This window comes from Bos mutus, chromosome 12, assembly GCF_027580195.1.
Source record: "Bos mutus isolate GX-2022 chromosome 12, NWIPB_WYAK_1.1, whole genome shotgun sequence".
NCBI lineage: Eukaryota > Metazoa > Chordata > Mammalia > Artiodactyla > Bovidae > Bos > Bos mutus.
The window spans coordinates 31124464-31137851 of NC_091628.1; the positions used below are offsets into that span (position 1 = coordinate 31124464).

The window sequence follows — 13388 nt, forward strand, 5'->3', positions numbered from 1 at the left end:
GGGAACACGACTCAATACTCTATAACTACTGTATGAGAAAAGAATCAGGTAAGAATCAGAAAAGAACAGATATAAGCATACGTATAACTGAATTGCTGTGCTGTACACTTGAACACAATACTATAAATCAACTATACTCAATAAAATTTTTAAATAAAAAACAGAATAAAACAAAAGACACACACACACGCCTACGCACAAGTGTACACCTTCCCCTCCCTGCCGTGTTGCACTTCCGTTCTGTCCACTCTGTACTCACGTCCTCATCCTCCCACTCCTTAGGTCAGGCTGGTCCCGAGAAGGCCAGTGGACCTCCAGGTCCAGCCTCAAGCCTAACCCGGGCGCTGACACTCTGATCCCAGCCTCAGTTCCCTGACACAGAGGGGAGTCTCAGTACATCCTTCTTTCTTTCTTTATTCAGTTTTTAAGGTGTTTTCCTTGTGCCTCTGGCACAAATACAAAAAGCATGTAGGTAAATCAATAGGACAGCAGTTTAAAAGAGCTTCATGTTCTCTGGGTCGGGAAAGTCACAGACAGCAAGAATTCCACAAATGTGAGCCAACCCACAAAGTAAGCGTCTCTAATTCTCTGAGGGCAGAATTATAAGCATGAAACCAACAGACCTCTTGAGCTTGAACTGCAGAGGCTGGCAGCAGGAAATCAGTAAATTCTCGGCAGTGACAACTCAAACCAGAGTATCAGCCACTGCAGCCCACAATGTGATTGCTAGAGAGTGACAAGTGACCAGTGCTTTCTAAAACGCAACACGGACTCAGCATCAGGCTCACTGACACGTCAGGTAAGCACCGCACCCTCTTCCTTGCCAACAAACAAAACTGTCTTTGTCCATCATTAACCATCAGGCATGTCTTCGGCTCTCCTGACTCTCCCTGGCTCTCAATCTCTGCTGATGGTTTGACCAACTTGTCCAGAACCTTTCAGTTGAGTGTATATATGTTCTTGCATCATTAAGCAGACAGATAGGATCTAGGTCCTCATAAACAATCTCTTCCTCTATCTTGCGCTTCAATTTCCTGTCACCATGTTTATTCTGTCTAGTACAGCAGGGAAGGCATGCCTGGACACAGAAGACCTCAGCAGACCCCCATCTCTGTGCTGTCCGCTAATGTGACCATACCACTATCTGAATGATGGGCGAAGGCCACATCTCCCAGCTTGACATTCAAGGTCTGATGAGCGCTGGGCCCATGTATGCTTCCAGGCTTTAATCCCCTTTACTGTTCTACTTGACATGTGCCTGCCAGTAAAACTGGCCTTCATATTCCATAGCTTCTTGCTTCCCAGGTGGCGCTGTGGTAAAGAATCCACCTGCCAATGTAGTAGACGTGGGTTCAATCCCTGGGTTGGGAAGATCCCCCTGGTGTAGAAAATGGCAACCCACTCCAGTATACTTGCCTAGAAAATTCCATGAACAGAGGAGTCTGGTGGGTTATAGTCCATGGGGTCGCAAAGAGTTGGACACAGCTGAGCGACTGAGCACAAGCACCCCACAGCTCCACCCTTTGAGCTCAGAATGCCAATCTTTCATTAGGCCTTTCCTGATTTCTCCTTTCTCCCCTTTCCCCAAAAAAGGTGAAGAAGTAGCTTGATATTAGTTCTCCACATCCTAAATCCCTAGATCTTTCCTTCTGGCACTATCATACCATATTTTAAAAATTATATTTATGTACATCTTTTATGTACATAAATATAATTTTTTAAAAAATATGACTTCTCTGGTGGCTCAGATGGTAAAGCATCTGTCTACAATGTGAGAGACCTGGGTTCGATCCCTGGGTTGGGAAGATTCCCTGGAGAAGGAAATGGCAACCCACTCCAGTACTCTTGCCTTGAAAATCCCATGGACAGAGGAGCTGGGTGAAGGCTACTATCCATTGGGTGCCAAAGAGTTGGGCACAACTGAGCGACTTCACTTTCACTTTCACATCTTTTATTGGGCTTCCCAGGTGGCGCTAGTGGTAAAGAACCCACCTGCCAATGCAGGAGATATAAGAGATTTGGGTTCAATCCCTAGCTCGAGAAGATCCCCTGGAGAAGGGCATGACAACCCACTCCAGTGTTCTTGCCTGGAGAATCCCACGGACAGGCTACAGTCTGTGGGGTCACAAACAGTCGGACACGACTGAGTGACTTAGCATACACATCTTCTTTTATTATACTTAGATGAGCCTTTTTCTACAGTTCCATTACAGCTGTGTGTCTTCTTTACTAAACTGCAAGCTCACTAGGCTGTAGGTTAACAGCTCAGATGCCTCTCTATTCCCTACAGTGTCTGGGACAGCATTTTTGCACATAGTTGGCACTTGGGATTATCTCCTCCCAACTTCAGCTCAAAATGGTGAATCACTTTCAATACAGCATGGGCCCTCATTTTTTTTCCAGTCTTTTAAGATGTAGATTACAAAGTCCACCTTCCCAACTGGTTAACCAGTAAGGCACCCTCTTCCCTTCCCCCTAGGAGGGCTATGCCAGAATTCTCAGGGCCTTCCCTGGTGGTTCAGATGGTAAAGAATCTGCCTGCAATGCAGGACACCCAAATTCAATCTCTGGGTCAGGAAGATCCCCTGGAGAAGGAAATGGCAACCCACTTCAGTATTCTTGTCTGGAAAATTCCACGGACAGAGGAGCCTGGCGGGCTACAGTCCGTGGCATCACAAAGAGTCAGACACGACTGAGCAACTAACACTATATGGAAAAACACATTCGGATCATCATGATTGATTTATATTTGTCATAATATTTATTTTAATTAGAAGATTTAAAAACTAAAGAAAGTTTGAGGGATTTTATGTTATTAAATGGAGACATGGGTTTTAAAAGATATGAAAAATACTGTATTTTCCTTCTGAGCTGCCAAATCTGCTAGGGAATGCTTTATCAGTTGTGAATTTTCACATAAATATTCAAGTGCTGTGTCTTTGAATGTAAATGCAATTCCATCTGACTCAATAAAACTTAGGCACCAAAGAAGCTCCAGCTAAAATTCCTACCATGCAACAAATTATCCTTCAGAAAAACTTATGAATACAGAAAAATGTATAAGCTGTAAACCCAAAATGTAATGGTAAATACAATAATGATGCAAAAAAGTCAAAATCCCAACTTTCAAAGTTTGACATTTTTACTGAGCATCTATTGAGGTCTATAATTTAATAGGATAGTTTTATGTGAAGTGACTTACAAGCATTCACATACAAGTTAATGTATTCAACTATTTTAGAGAGTCTTGTGGTAATCACTCATCTATGCTTTCTGCAATGGCAATTATTTAGAAATAGCCAGGTTCTTGGTCCTATTTCATAATGCTGTATCTGTTTATTCTCAACAGGTACAGGTAGTTTAAAACTCGATGCACTGCTGACTGAATAAACTTTACAAATTCAGTTTCATTGCTTGATTAAAAGTTGAATCACTGGTTGCTGCTAAGTCGCTTCAGTCGTGTCCGACTCTGTGCGACCCCAGAGACAGCAGCCCACCCGGCTCTGCCATCTCTGGGATTCTCGCAAGAACACTGGAGTGGGTTGCCATTTCCTTCTCCAATGCATGAAAATGAAAAGTGAAAGTGAAGTCACTCAGTCGTGTCTGACTCCTAGCGACCCCATGGACTGCAGCCTATCAGGCTCCTCCATCCATGGGATTTTCCAGGCAAGAGTACTGGAGTGGGGTGCCATTTTCTTCTCCAGGAATCACTGGTTGGGAGATGGTAACTCTTATGTTCCAGGACACTGTAGCTATCCGTGGTGCTGAATTCTGTGAAAGGTTGCTAAATTATGTAAAACTAGAACCATTCTCTGCAGCTGGCTTTACTCTCCTTATCTATGTCCATAATATGAGTACTACATCACATTTTATTCTAACATATAATCAGAACTGTGTTCAGAAAAAAATCTCCCTTTTCTTCTTAGCTAGCAGAGGCTATTTTATTTTTATTTTGAGTGAAGAATGTGTAAACAAAATGCTCTATTTTGTAAAGGGCCAGGAAAAGACATAACTTGGCTTTCCAAAGGCTAGACCAATCTTATATTTCATCAAAATATTAAATGAATTGATATTTTAGGTATCCCCAGTAAAAATGTTGCATGCTTCTCCAAAAGAAGCCTCTTTCACATTTGACAACAGAAAGCATTTGTTTTCCACATTAAAAAAACATCCTTACTTCCAGGACAGAGTATCACCTAGAATATATAGGGTATTCATTTTTGCCTATTATGTGTAATATTTATTTTTTGTCTTGAGTGATTTTTTCCTAAAATTCAAATACTTACATTGCCCATTATTTTTTTAATGGAATTTCATTGTGTAAGAAAATAAAAAAATATACCAAAGTCCCCTGCTCCCACCATAAAAAACAGAGATTAATGTGTAGAACCCCAGATTTTTTTTAACACTCAAGGAATCAGCTTTTTAACTCCAGGTTTATACTTTGCATATCATGGACACCTCTCCACATAAATACATGTAATAAAACTTTATTACTTGTCATGGTCACTTTTACCATAATTTCCCTGTCAATCTCCCACTGTCAGACTTTAGATTGTTTTCAGCTTTTGTCTTTTAAAATAGTTCTTCATATAAAATTGCTGAATGTATATCTTTATGCTCCCCTTACTTCCTTACAATACATTCCTAAAGGTAGCCTCATTGTGAAAACAGGAAAGCACATTTTCATCTTAATACACAACTTGAAGCCCCATTAGGGTTTTTTGTTTTGTTTACAGGCATAGTCTATGCCCAGACTATATGCCAGGACCTGGCACATAATGGGTGCCCATAATTACTTGTTGAATAAATGCAAATTGCCCTCAAGAAAAAAGTGTCAATCAATCTTCCTTCTCTCTCTCAATTTCCCTACTATCTGTCCCATCTCCTCTCTTCTGAAATTCTTCATGACCACAATGACCAGATTATTTGCCATTTGAACAGCAACACCATTTTTCTGCTTAGGAATTTTTTCATTTTTAATTAAAGCATAATTTATCTATGGTAAATTGCACCCTCTTTACTGTACCGTTCTGCACGTTTCAGCAAATGTAGTCAACCTTGTGATCACCACCATCACAATCAAGATACAGAACAGTTCCACAGGCTCCAAAATCCCCCGGTTTGCAAGTCAACCCTTCCCTTACCCAGCCCCTGGCAACCGAGATCTGATTTCTGTTCCCACACTTAGCCTTTTCCAGAATGTCATTTAAATGTAACTATACAGTGTGCAGCCTCTATGCCTGGCTTCTTTCCCAAGCACAGTGCATCTGAGATTCATCACGACCTGGGGTCTATCAGAGTTCATTCATTTCTATGGCTAAATACAATTCCATACTATGTACCACAGTTTGTTCACACCTTCCCCGGTTGAGGAACGTTTGGCTTATTTCCAGATTGTGGCAATTATAAATAAAGCTACTAAAAACATTCATGTGCAAGATTTTGTACAGAACTGGAACACTTTTGAGAATTTTAAAATGCTAAGACAGACAGAATGCCAAGACACCAAGTACAGACTGGACATCTGGATACTCTCTTCAGAACACACTTCTCACCACCCAAGGTGATCTGGTTCTTGTGTTTATTTGCCTGTGTATTATCAGCCTCCCCTTGTCCTATATAAGCTCCAGGAGAGCAGGCAACCCCCACCCAACCATCCCATCTTCTGTTCACCACTCTCGTCTCAAGCCCACAACAGTAGCAGGCACACAGCAGGGATTCAAAAGCACTTTTTTAAGAAATGAAGTTCACTCAACACTAGGAATTTATTTTCCACACTTGAATAGCATTTACCATTTCCAGGTGCTATTTGCAGTGCTTTGCTGCACTGAATCCATATAACAACCCTATGGCTAGATTTTGCTATCTTGTTTTTACAGATGAAGAAACTAAGGCAGAGAGACATTAAATAACTTCTGAAAGTATGAGGAAGAGCAGGAATGTAAATCCACAGTCCATGGTCTTAAGCCCCCAGGCCAAGCTTCCACAGAATCATCAATTTTTAAAGTTGACAGGTTTAAAGTCTTGCTATTTTATTTCCTTATTACTTTACCTCTAGTGACATTACACATCATTTCATATGATGTTCAGCTATTTGTACTTCTTATTTCATGCTGTGTATCTCCAAAGTGAAATTCTCTCTAGCCGTTATTTTTAATGGCAAACATGGGAGACAAGCTATTTCCAGATTTTATCAAGCCAACATATTGAAGACTAATATTCCATCTACAAAGTACTAGATGAGATCCAAACTCTTCCAATATTATCATATTCTTGCATTTATTAATAAGAAACTGAAAAGAGAGACAGGCTTCATATCTAGATAAAAGCAGATCCTTTCTGACGTACAGGAAAGGAAGAGTATCCATATATAGGACTCCATATATAGTATCCATATGTCTGACTCAACTGGCTGAGTCAGACAAGGCTTTGGTTATACTGTTGTTGGAGGAGTGAACAGCATTTAAAAAAAAAAAATGAGCTCCAACATTCACTTGCAAGGCATGTCCTCTCTTCTCGTCCAAGGGCTATCCAGCCTATGAACTCATAACCTGGCTGCTTCACAACCTATGCCACCTGCCCGGCAGGTGAAGGGCAACTGAGGACCCACTTGCTTTGAAGAACAGTTTGAATTTAGAGCATCTTCTCCTATTCATCTACCTGCCCAAGTATTAACATAACGCTGTTGATATTCACAAGTTTGTTCCCTTCATTTCTAATCATAAATGGCTTATGTGAATATTTCAACACACCCTAAAAACACGCAACAAATCTAGAACGGGCAAGGAACACATCCCCTTCTTTCTTTCCCACGTGTCCTATGGCTCAATCTGCTCTACAGTGTGGATGCTGGGCCAGGCAGTTCCAGGAGAATCCTTAAGTCTGCTTTAACAGGTAGGGAGGGAGAATGCTTCCTGGAGGCTGGGGTTGGGGGGCTGCAAGTACAACTGGGAGACAGGACCAACACTTTCTCAAACTTCTCTGCCAGACCCTGCTCAACCTCGCTTCTCCAAGTGTGTTTATTTCAAAGCCGCAGAGGTGCTCAAAGCTGCAAACCTTGACCTCTTCCATGTACCTTAGACCCTGGCAATGGACTTGAGCATTCACAACGGGGGTGGCATATGACCCTTGTTTATCTGTGGGACTGTAGGCTGTAAACCTCAGGGATTGTCTGCTATCTGAAAGGAAGAAAGAATTCTTTCTCACAGCATCAGCAATAATTTGAGCATCACCTGCAGCTCAAAAGCCTGCACAGGTTGGGGGTAAGGAGAGGGTACCCCCCTTGTGAATTGAGAGAGCAGCACTGACACAGATACACTGCCGTGTGTAAAACATAGCTAACGGGAAGCTGCTGTATAGCACAGGATGCCCAGCCTGGTGCTCTGTGATGACAAAGCAAGTGGAGGGGGGTTTTGGAGGGAGGCTCTAGAGGGAGGGGCTACATGTATACATAGAGCGGATTCACACTGTTGTACACCAGAATCTAACACAACATTGTAAAGCAATTATACTCCAATTAAAAAAAAAAAAACTCAAAAACAGTCACTGCCAGATTAAAGATCTTGAAATTAAAAAAAGCAGCAGCCTGCACCAGGTCACTGGAAATGGGTTTCTTTCAAATCAAGTCTTTTCTGGAAGGTACATTTCTTCATCTTTCATCAGAAGCATATAACCTTTTTTTCTGTCAAATGAACCAGATACCTAGAAGGATAAAGCTAAATATTTAACACCAAGGCAGCACAAGCAAAAAAAAAAAAAAAAGTGTGTAACAACCAGAGAGCAAATAAATAAATGGCACAGTGACTGCAAAAAACAAACAAACAAACAAACTCCAATTAAATGGAAAGGGATATACTTTCAAGTCCCAAGGCTTTTTGTTAAGAGTCTCTGTATTTCTCTTAGTTATACTATGTAATGAATAAGGCATTTTGATCACCATGTTTGGAATGTCTTAATCTCTATGGGAGAGATAAAGAAATGAAGATAAATAGAAAAAGAAAAAAATATATTCCTTAGTTAGGAACCAACTTGGCCTAGAAACATGCAAGAAAAATAAATGACCTATGCTGGGGAGAATGACTGGTTCTTCTATACAATCAAGATGAATGAATAATATTGCCTTAGTGGACTTGTAGGATTCCTCCAACATTTCACCAAAACTTGCAGAAAAATAGTACAAAACAAAGCAAGTAAGAAACCTTAAGATTTCCAACAAAATTCAAGAATGCTTCCTTAAAGAGCAACATGGTGATAAGTGTCTGAATCGCACCCAACTCAGGAAAGCTGGCCTGTAAGCATTTCTGGGATAGCACGGGGGCTTCACGCATCACATCTGGATGATCAAAACTGACAACTTCCATAAGCAACAAAAATCAAACACTCTCAGAAAGCACAGACCTGAGTAAGGATGAATTTTAATGCGCATGCTTTAAATATTTAACACCACAGTTTAGAAATTCACTCTTAAATAGCATGAGCTGCTCAAACATCCATTTTAATCAAAGACTCTCAAAGAAATACCATAAGTCTCATGCTTCTTATCTTTTCAATAAAACAGCCAAAAAGCTAATTAGTCACTTTCCATATAACGATTCACAATCATATCCTCTTAAATACATGACCTGGGTGCCTAAGTTTCAGGCACAAGAAACAGAGCTATGATGCTAACTGCCCCTCTAATGTGTGGTCCAGACAGTGGCCAGGAAGGATCCTGACCAGAAGTCCCGTCCCAGGACCACTCTTCTGAACCGGCCATGCTTCAAGGCTGAGGGGGCACGTTTACACACTGACTACCCTCCTTCTGACCAGAGAAATAGGATCCAGTTGACTGTTAGGGCCTCTTCTGAACTAACACGGAAGAGTCCAGGTTAGAAGTGCCCAATGAGGACCTAATTGAGAAAACACAGACTATTGCAAACCATAGTATCCTGCACGTCCAGGGGCCTAGAAGAAAGAGAATTCCAGGGAGATAGAATAGGTCACAGATCAATGGAATCACTGGCGGCAGATCCCTGAACAGTAACAACAAGCATCTGAAGTCAGGGAGCTATGATACCGTTCCAAGAAATAATGATTTTCACCTTGAATTCCATATTTTAATAGACTATCAAGTCAAGTATGAGAATATATTCATTTTCAAACACACAATAATTCGTACATATACATATATTACCCAAATCTCTAAAGACTATACTTCTGCAAAATGAATATAGAGATGTAGGAAGATTGAGGGGTCCAGTATGGGCCACCAAAGAAAACAAGGGTGGGGCTCAGGCTGGGAGATGAGCTAATTCAGACGGGAGCAGAACAGGATGGGGTGGGAGCCAGATCCTGTGAGAAACAGGCAACTGCCGGTCCCGCTTGTGTTGAGCAACTGTTCTGCAGGCTCCAGGCTCTTTCTTCGCCAGTGAAGGGGGAGGCTACTTCTTCCTTGTTTGTCTCTAAGAGCAAAGAAACCTTCCCAGAAGCACCCCTAGGCTACCCCTTAAAGGGCAGGGAGAACGGGGCCCTGGTGACTTGACGGCAACATCAGGAGTCACTGAGTCCAGTGGCCAGGGGGGTGGCCTAATGTTAGAACAAAGTTAGGGTACACAAGCAAAGAGGAAAAAGATGTGGCTGCTGGCCAGCAAATAGCAACGTCCTGTTCAGCATTTAGGGGGAAACCCAAGGGGAAGAAAGTTGCACAGAACCCTAGTGGGCAGCTGCTTCTTCTAAGCCTTTTACTTCTATAATCAAATAAAAGTTCAAAATCTTAAAACTACTGTTTCTGTGTGGCATATTTAAAGAAAACTGAAGCAAAATGTGAAGATTTTAATGATTTTAGTGAAGATCTAAAGCTACAAACTCACTGAAAAGATCTATGGAGTGACTTCTCCATTTAAATTTAAGTTTAAATTTTACAAGATCTGGGATTAACAGATACACACTTCTGTACATAAAACAGATAAACAACAAAGACCTACTATAAAATACAGAGAACTGCAGTCAATATCTTAGAATAACTTATAATGGAAAAGACTGAAGAAAGATTATATAATTATATACATATAACTATAATTGAATCACTTTGTTCACCTGAAACACAACACTGTAAATCAACTACACCTCAATCAAAAAGTAACACTGACAAAATATAGAGAAAGAAACCGAGCAACCCCACGGACTATAAGCCCCGCCAGGCTCCTCCGTCCATGGGATTCTCCAGGCAAGAATACTGGAGCGGGCTGCCATTTCCTTTTCCAGGGGATCTTCCCAGCCTGGGAACTGAACTTGTATCTCTTATGTCTCCTGCCTCGGGAGGCAGTCTCTTCACACTAGCGCCACCTGGGAAGCCCCAAATAAATAAATGATAGTAGTATTGCATCACTGCAGTAAAAACGTGTGCATGACTCACTGCTACATGCTTGAGAGGGCCACAGAAGGGGTCCTGCCTGCAGACTTGAGGATGAGTCTTGCTACTGTTTGCTCCAGCCAGTGCCCACCAGCATCCACCACAGAGGACCCGTGTCTGCATCTGACTCCACTTGGAGCGCCTCCACTTTTCCCTGCTCCACACTCTGCCCATCTGAGCCCCAGGCCCGCCTCCCCTCTGCTTAGTGGTCACCCTTCTCTCCACTCCAGAATTTGCACAGCTCATCAACACTGAATAAATCTCTAGCCTCTGTTCCAGGGACCAACTCCCTACCTAGGAAGGCACTGGTGAAAGTGTCCCCTGGGCAGACTCTTATCTTTAAACAACTGGCTATCATCAGATAAAACAAGGAGCTGTTACTCCAGGCCAAGTGCCAGGACACGGTAACAGTTTCATTTTTGGAAGAACAGGTGACTCAGCACGGTTCCTCTCCAACACCATCTCCAGGCTGCATGTTCCTGGAGAGCGGAGTCTGGGCTCAGCAGAGTCTCAGTAGTCCAGAGAGGTCCCTGGATGAACACAGTCTACCAGGTTAACGGGACTAGATTAATCTGGGGCAGGAAGAAGCAGGGTTGCAAGACACTGGTATCATTACTAGAGAGCCGTAACACACAGACCGTAACATGCACAGTTCACACCTGCCGAAACCAAGCTCCCCACGTAAGCAGAGCCACGGGCCAGCAGCCCACACTTCCTCCACAGGCACCTCACTTCCGCCCTTTCTGATCCCATGGTTCATGGTTCCTTCTATAGGTGCCTGTCTCCCAGCCCACCTCACCCTACTTCGTTCACAGAGCCTGGCTGCTCTTCAAGGCAGGGTCCTTGCCTTTCAGCATCATACATTCCTTTTCCAGGCCTTCCGCATAACAGGCACTCAATAAAACTTAGCTGGATCCCAGATAAATCCTCGTGATTTCTGACAGGGGGGTGGGCAAGCACTGCCATCCAAGCCATGCGTGTGAATTCTCGCCCCACTGCAGCCGCAGAGCTGGCACTACCCACTCTGAGAGCTCCCACAGGCATCTGGACCCCATGGAGGGCTGTCCGGGAGGTCCCACTGACATTATGCTCATGGCTAAACCCTCACCAGTGTCCAAGGAGCTCTGCTGCCCAAACCAGATTAACTCACTCACTGCATATGTACTAAGCATCTACTTTGAGCCAAGGTGGCCAGGTGCTAGGAAGAGAGGGACTAAGACGGGTGTCCTGATCGCACAAAAGCCCTTCTGGTCCACAGGCTGTGTCCATCCCCAGGGCCTCGCGGGTTGCACCAGCAACAGGGAAATCGTGCTCACGCCCTCTAACATCCCCCTTCATTCCACACACCCTGCCAGTCAGGAACTGGGTGCCCGCAACTCTTCTGTACTCCTTGGCTCCTTTCTCAGGATCCTTACCGCTTTCCACCTGGCACGACTATTTTCTACATCCCTGTCTTTTCTTCTCAACTCGACTTTGAACCCTTTTTAGGGGCAGCACTGGCTCCTGGTTCACCCCATCTCCACCCCTCACAGTTACCCCAACACAAAGAGCAAGGTGGCTACATCCATCTGTGTCCTCCCAGGCAGACTCTCCTACTGGGACTCCCTGCCAGGCCCCTGTGGGCCCCCAAATAGGTGTCCCTGGATTAGCAGACCCAAGCCCCATCGCACAGTGACCCAGATTCACTGACTCCTCCATTCCCATCATCCATAAACTGAATCCACGCCTCTTCCACATCTGTTCCTCCCGCCCCTTCTGGAAGTTGCTGGGGGGCGGGGGAGGGTGTTTTCCTGGGTGCAGGAAGCTGGAGATGAACTCTGTTACAGAGGCCAATTTTTTTTTTTTTTTTTTTAATGTCTTAGCCACATATCTGAACTACCAGCGCTTCCCTAACATTTCCTTATACATGTATCCCTTTTCTGAAAAGGTGTCACTAGCCTGGCCTCAGTTTGGTAAGCTTCTTTTTGGGGTTTTAGGCACAAAGCGAATTCATCCCTGAAGGCCCCAATCACCAAGCAACGTCTTGCCTGTGGCTGCCTGGATCCTCTTGCCTCCTTCTTGAAACCAACAGCTGACCCAGCGAGCAGCACCGCAACCCCGGCACCCTCCCAGCCTCCAAGATTGCACAACACAGGCCCAGCGGAGCATCTTAAATTACAGGGAATCAATATAAATCTCCCTCAGCAAATACATCTAAGCCGAGGAAACTGTCGACAGGAGGCATTTGCATCTCTTGATTGGAATCAGGTCCAAAAACCCATTGAATCCAAGTACTGCAAAGCTGTTTTACAGACAATCGCTTCTGATTACAAGGGGAGTTGCGTGAGCCACATCTCCAAGCTGGAAAGGGGCTTGTTCTTATATTAAACTAATATTTTAGGCATGGAGCTTACATCACTTGAAACTACATTCAATCCAAGGGGGAAATGCAACTTCCATTTTCCCCGTGAATTATTCAAAACCCTCTCTAATTTTCAGTGCACATAAATACACTTCCCTTTAATAAAAATGCTCCTCTGAGGAACACCTCTGGTCTTTTGTCTCCCTCTTCGAATAGCTGATAATTAATGGACTTTTAACATTTTGGGGTATGAAAAGTGTTAATTATATTCTTGGAAATAACCGTCCGTATTCAGCAAATTCTTTGGACTTGATCAGCTCACTGAAAGCTTTGTTAGCGGCTCTGTACAGTCAGACTTTCATCTTTTTCCTGGTTGATATCTTTGCTCACAAATCCATTTCTCTAATTTGCCGTTTTCTCCTAAATGAATCTGTGATGGCTCTGGTGGGGAGAGACACTGAAAGGTAAAGCAATTCTTAAAAGGTGGTCACTACCACATACAACACCTTTGCTTACAACACTCCTGCCCCACCCTAGGTCTACTGTTGGTCGCTCAGTTGTGTCTGACTCTTCACGACTCCGTGTACTGCAGCCCGCCAGGCTCCTCTGTCCATGGAGTTCTCCCAAACTGGAGTGGGTTGTCATTCCTTTCCC

The 13388-nt window shown here is 43.4% G+C and overlaps 1 protein-coding gene across 1 annotated transcript in view; it reads right to left on the reverse strand.

The window, feature by feature from the left end:
• Positions 1-13388, reverse strand: part of MTUS2 (microtubule associated scaffold protein 2) — a 383765-nt gene that overhangs the window by 256822 nt on the left and 113555 nt on the right.